This window comes from Budorcas taxicolor, chromosome 21, assembly GCF_023091745.1.
Source record: "Budorcas taxicolor isolate Tak-1 chromosome 21, Takin1.1, whole genome shotgun sequence".
NCBI classification, from domain to species: Eukaryota; Metazoa; Chordata; class Mammalia; order Artiodactyla; family Bovidae; genus Budorcas; species Budorcas taxicolor.
The window spans coordinates 4,245,595-4,262,310 of NC_068930.1; the positions used below are offsets into that span (position 1 = coordinate 4,245,595).

At 40.8% G+C, this 16,716-nt stretch overlaps 1 long non-coding RNA gene across 1 annotated transcript; it reads left to right on the top strand.

Annotated features, from left to right (window-relative positions):
* The first annotated feature begins 10,352 nt into the window (after positions 1–10,352).
* On the top strand, positions 10,353–16,352 carry LOC128066419 (uncharacterized). The gene is made up of 3 exons (XR_008201219.1): positions 10,353–10,449; positions 12,861–13,006; positions 16,254–16,352. It is a non-coding gene; the product is annotated as an uncharacterized LOC128066419 (long non-coding RNA).
* Positions 16,353–16,716: the final 364 nt, after the last annotated feature.

Below are 16,716 nucleotides of genomic sequence, written 5' to 3' on the forward strand. Positions count from 1 at the left end.
GAAAACCAAAGCTTTGACTAGACGAACCTTTGTTGGCAGAGTGATGTCTTTGCTTTTTAATATTCTGTCTAGGTTGGTCATAGCTTTACTTCTAAGGAGCAAGCATCTTTTGATTTCACAGCTGCAGTCACCACCTGCAAAGATTTTGGAGCCAAAAAAATAAAGTCTGTCACTGTTTCCATTGTTTACCCACCTATTTGTCATGAAGAGATGGGACCAGATGCCATGATCTTAGTTTTCTGAATGTTGAGTTTTAAACCAACTCTTTACTCTCCTCTTTCACTTGCATCAAGAGATTCTTTAGTTCTTCTTCACTTTCTGCCATAAGGGTGGTGTCATCTGTATATGTGATGTTATCGATATTTCTCCTGGCAATCTTGAGTCCAGCTTGCACTTCATCCAACCTGGCATTGCTCATGATGTACTCTGCATATAAGTTAAATAAACAGTGTGACAATATATTGCCTGGACTTACTCCTTTCCCAATTTGGAACAAGTCTGTTTTTCCATGTCTAGTTCTAACTGTTGCTTCTTGACCTGCATACAGATTTCTCAAGAGGCAGGTCAGGTGGTCTGGTATTTCCATCTCTTTCAGTATTTTCCAGAATTTGTTGTGATCCACATAGTCAAAGGCTTTGGCATAGTCAATAAAGCAGAAGTAGATGTTTTTCTGGAACCCTCTTTTTTTTTTTCCTTTTTATTTAAAATTTTATTTTTACTTTATTTTACTTTACAATACTGTATTGGTTTTGCCATACATTGACATGAATCCGCCACGGAACTCTGTTTTTCTATGATCCAACAGATGTTGGCAATTTGATCTCTGGCTCAGTGCAATGGTATCTGAAAATTTGCCCCCAAATAAGGTTAGGTATTAGAAAGCTCATTTTGCTTTTGAGAAAGGTATACTATGGATATGCATTCTTTGGGACTAAGGCAAAGATATAGTATAAATTTTGTGGCTTATATTCTTTCTCCCTTTTGCACTCTTCCTGCTCTTTCCCATTCAAGATTCTCATCAGTGGACTCTAAGTTGTGTCATTAATGAACCACTTGCTGAAAGATACCTTTACTTATATTCTATGATATTGTGTAAAACATCTCTAAGAATTAGGTACAGCTTAATATGCCTTTTGGCATCAAGATCTGGGAAGCTGAGTTTGGTGCCTATATTATAAACTAAAACTTCCTGGAGGAAGGGATGGAAGCCCACTCCAGTATTCTTTCCTGAAGAATCCCATGGACAGAGGAACCTGGCAGGCTATGGTCCACAGGGTCGCAAAGAGTCAGACATGACTGAAATTACTTAGCACAGCCCAGCACAAAATTTCAGGAGCTCTGATTCTTGATATCTGCTAAGAATGTGGTGCTGAAAATGTGAAAGTGTTGGGAATCAGTGTCTCAATGCAGGGGAGACAAATTTGCTGACAGTACAAGTTTGGACCAATGGAGTAATGATGGTTGGTGCCACAGTAGTAGAGACCAAAGAAATATATTACTTATTTTAAATTATCAACAGAATTTATTGTTGATATAAAAATTATTTAAGTATATTTTTCAAATAACTTATAAAGCAATTAACAGAATCAAACAATTTCCCTGGAAAACTATAATATATAGACATTTTGGGTATTTTTTTTTTTAATTTGTGTCTGGGCTTTTCATGAATCTAATAATTTCCTTACCCATCATAGTGCTTTGTACTATTTTTTTTACTGTAATAAAATTCATGTTAAATAAAACTTACCATTTTAAATGTACAGCTCAGTGGCACTGTATGTCACACTGTTCTGCAACCATCCACCATACATCTCCAGAACTCATTTCACTTTGAATAACTAAAATAGTATCCACTAAACAACAGTTCCCCATTTCTCCCTATTCCCAGCCCCTATCAATAGCCATTCTACTTTATGTCTCTATGAATCTGACTACTCCAGGTATCTCATGTAAGTAGAATCATATAATTTTTGTCCTTTGCTGTCTGCCATAGTTCATTCACATAACGCCCTGAAATTTCATCCATGTTGTTGCTATATGTCAGCCTGATGGGTTTCATTTACATAAATTGGAAAAGGAAGATTGTTAATCACACTATTCTGACTAGGAATTTCTGACAACTTTTGTGATAAAAGTGACAGAGATAAAGATCAGCAAACTTTTTCTCTAAAGGGCCAATTTGTTGGACAAATAAAAATTTATTTTTAGAAATTGACTCATGTGAGTCAATGGCAAATCCAAAATCTGCAGGGTAAGCCAGCAGGTTGGGAACCCAGGAAGTGTTGAATGTACAGAAAGAGTCCAGAGGCCATCTGCTGGCAGAATTCTATCTTTCTTTGGGGACCTCAGTCTGCTTTTGCTTAAGACCTTCAACTGATTGAATGAGACTTACCTACATTATGGGAATAATCTGCTTTGCTCTAAGTCTACTGATTTAAATGTTAATCCCATCTGAAGAATATCTCCACAGCAACAAACAGATAATGTTTGACCAAATATCTGAGTACTATATCCTAGTCAGAAGAAGGCAATGGCAACCCACTCCAGTACTCTATCCTGGAAAATCCCATGGATGGAGGAGCCTCGTAGGCTGCAGGCCATGGAGTCACTAAGAGTCAGACACACTTGAATGACTTCACTTTCACTTTTCACTTTCATGCATTGGAGAAGGAAATGGCAACCCACTCCAGTGTTCTTGCCTGGAGAATCCCAGGGGCGGGGGAGCCTGGTGGGCTGCCATCTCTGGGGTCACACAGAGTCAAACATGACTGAAGCGACTTAGCAGCAGCAGCAGCATGTCCTAGTCAATTTGACACATAAAATTACCATCACAGTCAGATAGTAAATATTTCTGGCTTTGTGGACCAAATAGTTTCTGCTGTTTAGTGCAGGAAGAAGCTCTCCTCAACCCTGTCCTGGCAGGGTTTGAAAACTGAACTTACAAAGACAACCAAATTTATTTATGACTTTTTCTTTTGCCAGCTCTGGGTGGCTGGTGGGATCCTAGTTCCCCAACCAAGGATCACACCCTGGATCCTCAGCAGTGAACACATGGAGTCCTAACCACTGAACCACTGAGGAATTCCCCATACAGATTTATTTAATGTGAGTTGTATGTGACATAGGAGCCTTCGTTCCTAAGGAAAATTCTAAATTCTATACAATTATAAATTCCTATAGAAACAGACCTTGATTATTTTAATGCCAAGTTTGTACAAAAATGTCAGAGAGGATGAGCTTAGTGAATCAAACGGAATGAAATTTATTATGGTGATTTCTTATTCCTTTTGGCATCCTTTTGTCTTTCAAAATAAAAATGATCCTTCCCCCTGGGTATAGTACGGGCACCTCTCATGGGAGATTCTTATGACTCATCTTAGAGGAAGTTTGGGAGAAGATCACAATGACCTTCCTGCCTTCCTGCCTCTTCTATTTCCTCCGAACCTTCAGCTTAAAATATTCAATGAAGCATGTGTTGAGGTGCATGCATGAGTGTGTGCGGGTGTGCTCAGTCCTGTCCAACTCCTTTGTGACCTCATGGACTGTAGCTTGCCAGGCTCCTGTGTCCATGAAATTCTCAGGCAAGAATACTGGAGCAGTTTGCCATTTTCTTCTCCAGGGGATCTTCCTGAGTTAGGGATGGAACCCACGTCTCTTGACTCTCCTACATTGGTAGGGGAGTTCTTCACCACCTGAATCACTGGGGAAGCCCCTGTGTTGGGGATATGTGTGTTAGTCCCTCAGTAGTGTGTGACTCTTTTCGACCTGATGGACTGTAGCCCACCAGGCACCTCTGTCCTTGGGATTTCCAGGCAAGAATACTGGAATGAGTCACCATTCCCTTCTCCAAGGGATGATCCCAACCTAGGGATTGAACCCAGGCCTCCCTCCTTGCAGGAAGATTCTTTACCATCTGAGCCACCAGAGGCAGTATGCCTTTAACCCCATCAGTTGTAACTACTCAGCTCTGCAGTTGTAACCACAGATAATATGTAAGCAAATGTACAAAGCTATCGTGAGATAACAGAAAAAAAAAATTATATGCCAGTCTCTGCTCCTAGTTCCTGCCACAGAGCTCCTAAAACCTTATAAATTCCTAAGTAATAAGAACACTTGTCTTAAAACTCAACATTCAAAAAACTAAGATCATGGCATCCAGTCCCATCACTTCATGGCAAATAATGGAGAAACAGTGGAAACAGTGACAGACTTTATTCTCTTGGGATCCAAAATCACTGCAGATGGTGACTGCAGCCATGAAATTAAAACATGCTTCCTCCTCGGGAGAAAAGCTTTGACCAACCTAGACAGCATATTAAAAAGCAGAGACATTACTTTGCCAACAGACGTCCATCTAGTCAAAGCTATGGTTTTTCCAGTAGTCATGTATGAATGTGAGAACTGGACCATAAAGAAGGCTGAGTGCCGAGGAATTGACGCTTTTGAACTATGGTGTTGGAGAAGACTCTTGAGAGTCCCTTGGACTGCAAGGAGATCAAACCAGTCAATCCTAAAGGAAATAAACCCTGAATATTCACTAGAAGGACTGATGCTGAAGCTCCAACACTTTGGCCACCTTTTGTGAAGAACTCACTCATTGGAAAAGACCCTGATCCTGGGAAAGATTGAAGGCAGGAAGAGCAGGGGGACGACAGAGGATAAGATGGTGGGATGGCATCACCAACTCGATGGACAGGAGTTTGGGCAAGTTCCAGGAGATGGTGAAGGACAGGGTAGCCTGGTGTGCTGCAGTCCATGGGGTCTCAAAGAGTTGAACACAACTGAGTGACTGAACAATAAGAACACCAGGGGTATCTCTGGTTCTAATATTTGTCTTTGACCTCATCCTTGATACAAGGCTCCTAAATCTTTTGTAAGTTGCTATGTGGGAAGAATATTTGGAGCATCTTCTGTTCTAATGAGGTGACTGGGTGGGCTACTGGGTGACTCTTGAACATCAGAAAGACCAAGCCATGCTTAGAAGCCTGGAATTTTTCAGTCCCACCCCTCACTTCTCTAGAGAGGAGAGAGGGGCTGTAAATGGAGTTAATAATTGAACATGCCTATATGAAGAAGGCTCCACAAAAATTGCCAAAGTGTGACGTTTGGCAAAGTTGTAGATTGGTGAACTATCTGTGTACTGGGAGGACTTTGATGCACCCCAGTCAATCCTCCCAGACCTCACCCTAAGTATCTCTTCAGGCTGTTCAGCTGTATCATTTATCATATCTTTAATAAACTAGGAAATGTAGGTAAAGGTTTCCCCAAATTCTGTGAGTTGCTCTAGCAAATAAATTGAGGAGATCATAGGAGCCTCCAAACCACAGAAGTGTTGACTGGGGGGAAAAAAGCACAACCTAAAAGTTGATAATTCTGTTTTATTTGGCAGATTTTCTGAGGACTGAAACCCATAAAATAATCCCTCAGTCCTGAGGGACTGTTTCCCAGAGGTAAAGAAGGAGCCAAGATATTCAGGAGCTTTTGCAAAAAACAACCAACCAACCCCCCACTCCACAGCCAGGTGGTGGAAACATTGAAAGTCTGCTGTTAATTAGAGAAAAACCAGATATCTCAAGTTAATGAACTTAACACTTTTTCTGTGTTCCGGAAGATGCAGGAGCCTGGGCTCATTGAAATCATCCCTTTGATGTGCACCTTAACCATATAGGGTCAACATCCTGTTTTTCTCCATCCTGAATCCCCTCAGGGTGCATAGCTGGGGGTGGCTGCAGAGCCTGATGGCTTGATGGTGGCAGCATCCTTTGTTTACTGCTATGGCGGGGTACATTCTTTGTCTGCAGAAGTTATGGATAACCTGGGGAGTATTCTTGCACTTGGCATCTGATGCCGGGTAGGAGTAGTCTTGTAGAAGTGAGCTGTGGGCTCTGACCTGTGTTATCTGACACTATATCCAGGTAGATAATATTAGAATTGAGTTAAATTGTACGACATCCAGCTGGTGTATGGATAATTACTTGGTTTAGAGAAAACCCAACACACATTTGGTGATGGAAATGTCAGAAGTGAAGTATTCTATGTGAGTGTGATAGTTGTGTAAGGCTAAAGGGGAAACACACAGCAGTTTGGGACCTGGATTTTTCCTTACTTGGGAAAAGTCTGGGTTTTTCTATTCAGCTAAGTTCTACATGCATTTTATTCCTGGATACTAAAATTTGAACTTCATATAATTTTTGTATCACAAAATATTATATCTTTTGATTTCTTCCTAACCATTAAAAAATGCATAAGTTGTAGGTGGGATGTGATGTGGTTGTTTGACCGTCTAGAGAATTCTTGCCCCCAAATCTGGAGACATAGTGAGAATGTATATACAATCTGTGGGTGGAAGAGTATCTTTTTATTATGCGTGTTTTGTTTCTAAACAAGTAGGTACTTTCTTCCCCTGATCAGCCTCTTCCTGAGTTGGTCCTGGGACTTTCCAAGAAGGCTGCTAATAGGAGAATCTCCCTCCTGCTGTTCCCAAGGTGGGGGAGGGGCCCTGCAGCAAAGATTTCTCTCTCCTGTTGAGCTTGTGAACCAATTGTGCCTGTAGTGAAAGACTGCCACCCAGTGCCTTCAGTTCAGTTCAGTCGCTCAGTCGTGTCTGATTCTTTGTGACCCCACGGACTGCAGCACGCCAGGCTTCCCTGTCCATCATCAGCTCCTGGAGCCTACTCAAACTCATGTCCATCATGTCAGTGATGCCATCCATCCAAACATTTCATCCTCTGTTGTCCCCTTCAGTTCAGTTCAGTTCAGTTGCTCAGTCGTGTCTGACTCTTTGAGACCCCATGAGTACTCCAGGCCTCCCTCCCAGTGCCTTAAGTAAGGAGAATAAGAAGGCAGTTTGGGGTTTTTGTGTTGTTTTCTCTTTTCACCCAGCTTTCTGCTTGGGTTCTCATATGTGGATTTGTGCACATCGGTTGTGGAATTAAAATTATAATGAACAGAGTCATTACCCCTACAAGATGGTTAGGCCATTACAGATGGTTAAGAGTAGAGGTTAAGAGCACAGGTATTGGAGCTAGGGTGCTGGGCTTGAATCTGAGCTCAACCACCTATGAGCTGTGTGACTTTGAGTGTCAATTTTTACTGCTCTGTGTCTCAATTTCCTAACCTGTAAAAGAGATGGAGATTCGAAATAAGTTATATGGTTGTTATTTGAACTAGTGTTAAAGTACCTGGAAGATTCTTCATAATGATTGGGCATCCTTGCACTTTTTTCTTTGAGGTTCCCTTTTCCTTATTGATTTCTATATGTTCTGGCTGTAGTGATAATTAATGACAATTAATGATTCATTGATGGTACAGAATTAATGATAATTCATTATCTAAGTATATAGCAAATGAGTTCTCTTGTGTTTTCCATTTTAACTTTATTGTCTTTTGCCAGACAAGTTTCCTTGAACAACTTGTTATGTTCCCTTTACTTTTTACTTCATATAGTTCATAAATTCAAGTTACAGAAAAAAAATCTTTCAAATTAGATTTTTTTTCAGTAGGAAGTCTCCCTTCTTCCCTTGTATGTGAGTCTTCTTCTCCTTTATAGGTGACCATGTTAGAATATTTTTGCATATCATTTTCTGATCAGGTTTATTCCCTTAACCAAATTTAACTTCAGAATACTTTTATATTTACATATTTTGAAGGTAGTACAGAGAGTTCCCCTATATCTCATACATATATTCCCTATTATCAATATGTTACATTTGTATGGTACATTCATTACAATAATGAACCAATATTGGTACATTATTATTAACAGAAGTTTATGGTTTATTCAGATGTCCTCAGTTTCTCCATAATGTCCAAGATCTCATTCAGGATGATATATTACATTTAGTACTCCTGTCTCAAGGCTCTTCTTGGTTATGATAAGACTCAGAAAGTTTCTCAGCCTTTGTTTTTGATGCTCTTGACAGTTTTGGCAATTACTAGTCAGGTATTTTGTAGAATGTCCCTCAATTGGGATTAAAAAGAAATTAACTTATATTGCATATACAAGAAAATCTTGTAAAAACTGCACAATTTAGTGCTTTTTAATGTATTCACAATGTTTTACAACCCTCCCAACTATCCAAATCCAGAACATTTCATCATTCTGTAAAGAAACACTTAACAATTAGCAGTCCATCTCCATTTTTTCTTTCTTTCATTTCCTGACAATCACTAATCAGTTTTCCAACTCTATGGATTTGCCTATTTTGAACAATTCATTTAATGGACACATAAAAGAATGCAGCCTTTCACTTAACATATTCAAGGTTCATCCATTTTGTAGCATGAATCAATACTTCATTCCTTTTAATGGCCAAATGCTATTCTATTGTACAGTTATACCATACCATATATTTTGCTTAATCATTCACCAGTTGATAGACATTTATTTCCACTTCTGACTATTACAGCAGGATTGTTATGAAAATTCATGTATAACTTTTTGCAGATGTGTGTTTTCATTTATTTTGGGTTACATACTTAGGAATAGAACTCTAGGAGGGAACATACGGTAACTTTATGGTTAAGTCAGACACAACTGAAGCGACTTAGCAGCAGCAGCAAACTCTTCCTAAATGACTACACTATTTTACATTCCTATGTGCTGTGTTGAAAGGTTCCAATTTCTCCACATCCTCCTTAACCCTTGTTATTGTCTTTCTGATTATAGCCCTCCTAGTGAGTGTGAATTCCTATTTCATGGGGCCATTCATTTGCATTTCTCCAAGAATTAATGATGCTGAGCATCCTTTCATGTGGTGATTGGCCATTTGTTTGCCAGTTTTGGGTGAATTATCAAATTCAAATCCTTTGCCCATTAAATTTTTTGTCTTTTTAGTTTTGAATTGTAAGTCTTCCTTAATCAGATAGCATTATGATTTGCAAAATTTTTTACTATTATGCTGGCTGTCTTTTCATTTTTTTAAGTGACCTTTCAAGAAAAAACTTAACGTACTTGTGATGAAGTCCAATTTATTTATTTATTTTGGTTGCTTGTGCATTGGTGTATCTAAGAAACCATTCCTTCAGTCAGAATCACACAGATTTACGTCTTCGTTTCCTCCCAAGAGATTTGCATTTTAGTCTTACAAACGAACTTTCATCCATATCCATTTTGAGTTAATTTTTGTATATTGTGTGATGTAGGAGCTCTGATTACTTTTTGCAGATTCCAGTTTCAGTTGCATAGAGAATAATTATAGTCTAGATTTGATGTGTTTTAAACTCCTATCTCTGAGTGTTTGAATTGTGACGCCTACATTAAAAAAAAAAAAAAAGGAATGGTTGGGCAACATCATTTTGCTGGGAAGTCTCCTTTTCTGTATACTCACTTGCTAATTGCAGAATATGCTCACCCTTACAAACTGATTTTAAATATTCTCTTTCAATAAATGAGTGAGCCAAAATGGCCACTCTCTCTGTGTCACTTGTAATGTCGGGATCCTATCATGCCTTTCCCGCCATCCAAAGCCAGGTTCTTAACTATAGTACTTAGTTGCTCAGTCGTGTCTGACTCTTTGTGACTCCCATGGACTGTATCCCGCTAGGCTCTCTGTCCAAGGGATTCTCCAGGCAAGAATACTGGAGTGGATTGTATGCCCTCCTCCAGGGGAACCTCCCAACCCAGGGATCAAACCCAGGTCTCCAGCATTGCAGGCAGATTCTTTACCATCTTAGCCACCAGATTGAGCAGCCACGAAATTAAGAGTCTGGGCAGACTGGCAGAAAGAGCAGGCTAGAAAAGGGTGAAGATAGCTAAAGGAAATTGACAGCAAGTACATTAGAGCTTAGAATTAAGTTTAATTTTGTTTTATCTTAATAATACTTTAATTCTGAAAGTAATCACTGTAAAAATACAAACATGGCAAAAAGATTAAAATGTCACACTAAAGAAGAGTTTAACGAAATCATGACTTGCTTTATATGTGTATATAAAACATATAAATGTAACATCATATCTGTGTTACCTTGCAACAGGATAAGGTCACCAGAGGAAAACCTGAATAAGGTATGGACTTTTGAATTTTCACAAAAAGGAAATACCCAATTCCCACTCCACTGGGAGGTACCACTCTGGGTCGAAGTACAACTGTTAACATTTGGTATGATTCTAAGAGCCATTAACTGCCGGCTCGTGGTGGTCCCTAGAGCTCCCCCACCCCAAAGGCCGTAGGACTTTGACCACCGGGGTGGGATAGACACCATCCCCGGTTTCCCTGCCTGGGAGGGCGCGCATTGCCTGCAGTGCCGCAGCGCCTCGCCACTGCGGCAAACAGACTGCGCAGGCGCGGCAAAGTCCGGTTGCAAGGAGCGGGGCAGCTTGCCGCGCATGTGCAGGCAGAGTCTGCAGAGTGGTGCCGTGGCGGCGGAGGAGCGCAGCGCGGTCTGCCAGCCGGAGATGCGTGACGTTGTGTTCTGAGGAGCGGCCAGCGGCGCGATGGAGCGGGCCAGGTCAGCCGTGTGGTGGGCAACATTTTTTTTTTTTTTAAATCATACTGAGCTTTCATAACTAGAAGTATTTCGGTATTCACTGGGGATCTGGGCTCTCACGTTCTTTGTTGGGTGGCCGGATGGAACAACTCTGGAGGCTTGAGGCTGGAGTGACTCTCCTGACCATGTCTTGTCAGGTCTTGGGGGTATCTGCACCGTCATGTTGCGCCCCCTCAGATTCTCTGATTCTTTGTTTCTGTGGTTGAGGCTGCGACCGCGGGTGGCCACGATGCGACAGTCGGGGGAAGGCGGGGTCAGCGTTGTCCACAGCGGCCGTGAGGCGGCAGCAGGTGCCGTGTCCACGGAGGCGCTGATGTGTGGCAGCAGCGGGAGGGAGTGGTTGTGGTGGTCCCTGCGGCAGTGAGGAGGAGGGGGCAACGGGGTGACCGCGGTGGCGGCTATTTAGGGGGCGGCCGAGAGACCGCGCTGCCCGTGGGGGGTGAAGGGGGCCACGGGAGCATGGTGGGGTCCCTCTGTGGCCTCGGTATCTGGAGGCGGTGGGGTGCCGGCGATGGTGGGGCCACGGAGTGGCGGTGGGGGCAAGACAAAGCAGTCTTGAGGCATGGCTGCAATAGGTTAGCGGGTGAGCGGGTGGGGGCACGCGGGTGGGGGTGGCCATCTGTTTGAAAAAAAAAGGGAGAACTGTTCAGTGTTCTCGTGACCAGCAGTGCTCTTAGAGTTTGAATAGTGCAGCAAAACTACTCTGTCCCTAAATTGAAGGGGTGGCTGCAAAAATGTCCGGTCCTTATATACTTGATTCCTTTAAATAGCTCACATTTGTGAGCTTGGTTTAAGAGGAGGGATGTGGTATTCACAGCCCATCTAATGCATCTTGCGAGGGACCTGCCAGGTTCTGGGATGTGACAGCCAGAGGCGTTTCTCGTTCGCGTGCATTTTCTCTGCATTTGGAATGTGAGTTTCGAAGGCCAGCTAAGGAGCGTGGGGGTTGGTGTGGCGTCACAACCTTTGTGCGGCTCTGTGAAGATGGCGGCCACTGCAGCTGTGCGGCTCTGCGCAGGCGTGGAGCAGGGGCGCGGCCCTCCCCGTGTTGCCGCAGTGGGGGAGGGGCGGCCCTGCGGCCTCCGGGCGGGAAGGCGGCCGCGCCCTCCGGAGAGCCGTGCGCAAAGGGGGAGAGGCGGACCCGGGAGTTGCGGGGGGGCGGCTGCCGCACCCTGGTGCTGCGGTAGGGAAGGTGTGGGCTGGGGGTGCTCAGGCGCGTCAGTGATGACACCACGTCTGCTGTGCACTGGGGGAAGGGATTTGTGCAGCTTCCGCTGTGCGGGGTGGCCGGGGAGGAAGGACACAGGTTTGCTCAGCCTCTGCATTTTAAGTCACCCCTTCCCTGCAGTGCCATGGTGGAGTGGAGCAGGTAGGCCAGAGAGTTGCACAGTTTTTCCATCCTGTGCCTGCCTGAAATGTCAGGGCAGTTGCACTGTGCCCCTGGCCTTCTCAATTTTTAAGGGAGTGGTGCGGCCTTGGAGGCCAAGAGAGGTGAGTGCATTCCGGGATTCACTACGCTAATTAAAAGACAGCCTCCATCACTGGTGCAGGAGCTTTTTAAGTTTTGTTCATTTGCCTTAGGTGGTATTGTGAGCAGTCTTAATTGTTCTCTGTAAAGTGGATTCAGTTAGCCTTTTAGACAACTCTCATCTCTTTAATCTCTGATTTCAGTTTTCTAGATTAACATAATTCCATCGCTACATTTCCCTTTCGTGTCTGTCTTCTTGATTGCTAGATAATCCATTGGTGATGTTACCTTTATAATTTCCTTAAATCAGGGGATCAAGGCTCCTCTAGGACTCTTAGGAACTGAGGTCTATGAGTTGTTCAAGGAGAAAAGCAGAGAAAAATGTAGAATGTGAGTCCTAGGTGTATCTGGGATTAGTGAATTCTTGCCCTTAATTGGACTTAAAAAATTTTGGAATATATTTGCTTTACAATATTGTGTTAGTTTCTGCTGTACAGGAACTTCACAGTTGCTAATGTGTTCAGCTATGTGTACATATTCCTTTCCTCTTGATTTTTTAATTATTATTTTTGTTCCATTATTTTTGAAGTTGGAGCTGCTGTGCATATTCCCTGAGAAGGGGTAATTAACGAAGTACCATGATTATTACTATTCCCATACTTTGATTTTGGGGGACATTTTTAAGGATTTTCCTTGCAGAATTTTGATGTGCTTGCCTTTTTTACTCATTTATCACAAATAGTATGCTTGCTTGTGTGCCCAGTTAGAAAGTAATTAAGGGAAATGTAAATTAAGCTTTGGAAGCTTTGTTCTGGAGTTATTTTCTAGTAGCTCGAAAAATAGGACTCTGGTATTTTGTGATACTTATGATTTGCATCTTTTTTTTTTTTTTTTCTGCTTGTAGGAAGATACTGCTTCAAATATGAACATCTGATCATTTGGCCCTTTGCGAGATGAGAGTGCATCATCCTGGTCCGCCATTTTGTAGTCTTGCCCTCTGACTTAGGACCTCAATATGGCGGACTCTGTGGAAAGACCTGAAGTTTGAAGGTCTCTGTCCTGCCTTGTGACTATTTGCCATAGTACCACAGCTTGTTGAGAATGGGAAAGGAATATGAGCCCTGTCTGAAGTTTAGAGCAAGGACTGTGTGTTGCTTTCTAAGGCAAGGTACTTTGAACATGAGTTGTTGATGGTTAAGGCATCATCCTTCACTAATAACAGTGGGCAAAGAAGTTTTATTTTCTGGTTCCTGGGTGCTGGCTGGCTCAGAATTCTCTTTGATTCTAAAGGTTTTGTTTTTAGAGGCACTGATTTTCATGTTAGTGGGGAGATCACACCCTGGGATTATCTCACATTATCTTTGTGTTTTTTAATTTTTATTTCTCATTCTTGAGGTCTTAGTCATTTGAGTTATTACTTTTTTGGGCGGGGTCGTGTAAGGAATCCTGAATATTTGATAGAATATTAGATAGGGAAAAACCCTATCATATCTCATGATCTTTTGCTTTTTCATTATATTTTCAAATTTGTTGTTGTTTTAGTTGCTAACTCATGTCTTGACTTTTTTGGGACTCCATGGATGATAGCCAGGCTCCTCTATCCATGGGATTTATTAGGCAAGAATACTGGAGTGGGTTGCCATTTTCTTCTCCTGGGGAACTTCTCAGGGATTGAACTGGAGTCTCCTGCTTGGCAGGTGGCTTCTTTACCATGGAGCCATCTGAGAAGCCCATATTTCCAGATTAGTATTAATTTTTTAATGAAAGGGATTTTGGAGTGAAAAATTACCATTGTGTACATGTAACTTTTTTTTTTCCTCTTAATTTAAATGCTGAATTTTCTGAAATGTTGGCTTCTGGGTTAGAAATGCAGTTAGGGACATTACAAATGTACATATATGTATTTAGAACAAAGTTCGAAATAAAGCTGCTCATCACTGATTTTGCAAGTAGCTTTAAAAATCTTTGAAAATTGAAAAAGATAACTTTATATACTGATTCTTTTCTCAATTGAACACAGACCTTCAGGTTACATAAAGGAACTGAAGATTTTTTTCTGAGGGGTGGGATGGATAATGGGGTATTCTCAGTTAAGCTTTGATTAATCATAATGGGTGGCCTGTGACAAAGCAGAGGTCTATGGCAAAGCAGAGGTTTATAATTCCTTTTACTGTATTAATGTATTAGTAAATATGTTTGAAACTACAATCTTGTGTATCAGTGTTTCATCCTTTTTTATGGCTGAATGACATTCCATTGTATGGATATACCATACCACATCATATTTTGTTTATGCATTCATCATTTATACTTTGGGTTATTTCTATTTTTGGCTATTAAAACTAACACTGCTAGGAATTTTCATGTTCAAGTTTGAGTTATTTCACTCCAAGCTTGAAGTAGAAATACTTGGGTCACATGTTAATACGCTCAACATTTTTAAGAAGTACCAGAGTTGTGTCATTTTTCATTTCTCCAGTTTCTCCACATCCTACTCCTGTGGTGTGAAATGGTGTTTGTGGTTTTGATTTGTGTTTTCCTAATGACCCTCATATTGAGCATCTTTTCTTCTGTTAAGGGAAATTTTTATGCATTTGGAAAGCGATCTGTTTGAAACTTACTCATTTTATTTTTTGTAATTTATTTATTTCATAGCTGTTCTGGGTCTTCATTGTTGCACCGGCTTTTCTCTCGTTGTGGTGAGCTGGGGCTGTTCTCTTAAGTTGCAGTGCAAGGTCTTCTCTTTTCTGTGGCTTCTCTTGTTGTGCAGGCTGGCTCTAGGGCATGTGGGCTTCAGTTTTTTTCTGTTCCTGAGCTCTAAAGCACAGGCTCAAAAGTTGCGGTGTAGGGATTTAGCAGCTTCATGGTCTATATGTGGGATCTTCCCATACCAAGTATGGAACTTGTGTCTTCTGCTTTGGCAGGTGGATTCTTTGCCACTGAGCCATCAGGGAAGCCCCCTTTACTCATTTTAAAATTGTTTTGTTACTATATTATTGAGTTGTAAGAGTTCTTTATATCTCTCTAAATTAGAGTTCTTTATATCTGGAGGAGGAAATGGCGGCCCACTCCAGTATTTTTGCCTAGAGAATCCCATGGACAGAGGAGCCTGGCGGGCTACATGTAGTCCATGGGGTCGCAAAAAGTTGGACATGACTGAGCAACTAATGTTAATACTGTATATATTCTGGATAAAAGACTTTCATCGCATATATAATTTGCATACCTTTTCTCCCATGGTTCTAATTGTTTTTCTTTTGAAGCAAAGATTTTTCACTTTTGGTGAAATCCTATGGATTTCTGTCTCCATTAGGTACTTTAGGTGTCATAATCTAAGAAAGCATTACCTAATCGAAGGTCCAAAGGTCAAGGGGATTAGCAAAGGAATTTTTTTTAAATGATCTTTTCTACTGCTTGATTAGAACATTAAAGTTTTTGAAGCAAATCCAGGGTTATTGGTAAACTCTTTTGTTTATTTTGCATAGTCTAATATGAAACCCAAAATAGCATGGGTTCAGGAAATTATCTTTTGGAATGTGTCCTTTGAAGTCTGCCTGGGAAATACTACTTGCGTAAAATGCCTTTCCTTATCTCTGTTTTGAGTTGACATTTTAAAATTGCAGTTCCTGTAGTTTCTAGTCTGTGACCCAAGTCCTGAACAGATTTCCTGTTCAGATCCTTTGAGCAGCCATTTTGTGAGCTATTCTGCAGATTATACTGTCAGTGGCTATGGTTTTTTTTTTTTTAAGCATTTTTAAAATTTCTTGTTTCTCAAATCCTAAGAAGGAAGCATTCACACAAGAGATTGCTTAGACACTTTGTAATTTAAATTTTATACTTTATTCCACTATACAGAAGGATGTATCATAATAAAATATTTTTCAAATCATTTTTGGAATCATTGTTGCCATTTTTCAGGGGTATGTTCATTTATTTGTATGTAAATATATGTAAATATATAGTGTTATATCTATATGTGAGTGTATGTAGAAATACACAGTTTTGCTTAACTTTTTGATATTTTTCCTTTGAAGTTTTCCACTGTCAAGGGGAATCTAAAGGGAGAAAGTAATTTTGGCCTAGATTCTGACCATTGACGGATAAAGATCTTCTAATATTTAATTCTGCCTTTGTCAGTTTTATTGATTTGTAATTGGCATATATCACCATACCTTGCTTTAATTAGATTAGATGGAGTTTAAAAATCCCATTTTACTAGATATATGTATAATCTTTAAATAAGTGGTTATTTCAGAAATTGATGAATTCTGTAAAACAAATCCCCTTTCTACCTCAGGGACCGTTTACACTTGAGACGGACTACAGAACAGCACGTACCAGAGGTGGAAGTCCAAGTCAAACGTAGAAGGACAGCCTCACTGAGCAACCAGGAGTGAGTACAGTCAGGCCCCGAGAACCAATTTAGGGCATTTTCAAATTGGAACAAAGTATGCTGCCACAGGGAATTTAAATGAATTTAATTAATGAAAGAACCTTGTGCATGTTATATTGATATAGTAAAAAAGCAATTAAATTATCCATAACCATGTTGTCCTAACTTTTGCTAAAATTTTAGTAACATGTATTTCCTTTTATCTATACATGTGTAGGTAACATGGTATGTTCATAAAGTTCTACCTCCTTCAACATATTAAAGTTGTTTCTGCTTTATTATTTGTTACACTTGTGTTGTACTTGCCTAATGTTCTGTGCTTTGAAGAGATGTAAATGTATGTATTCATGTTTGCTCTGCAGTCTTT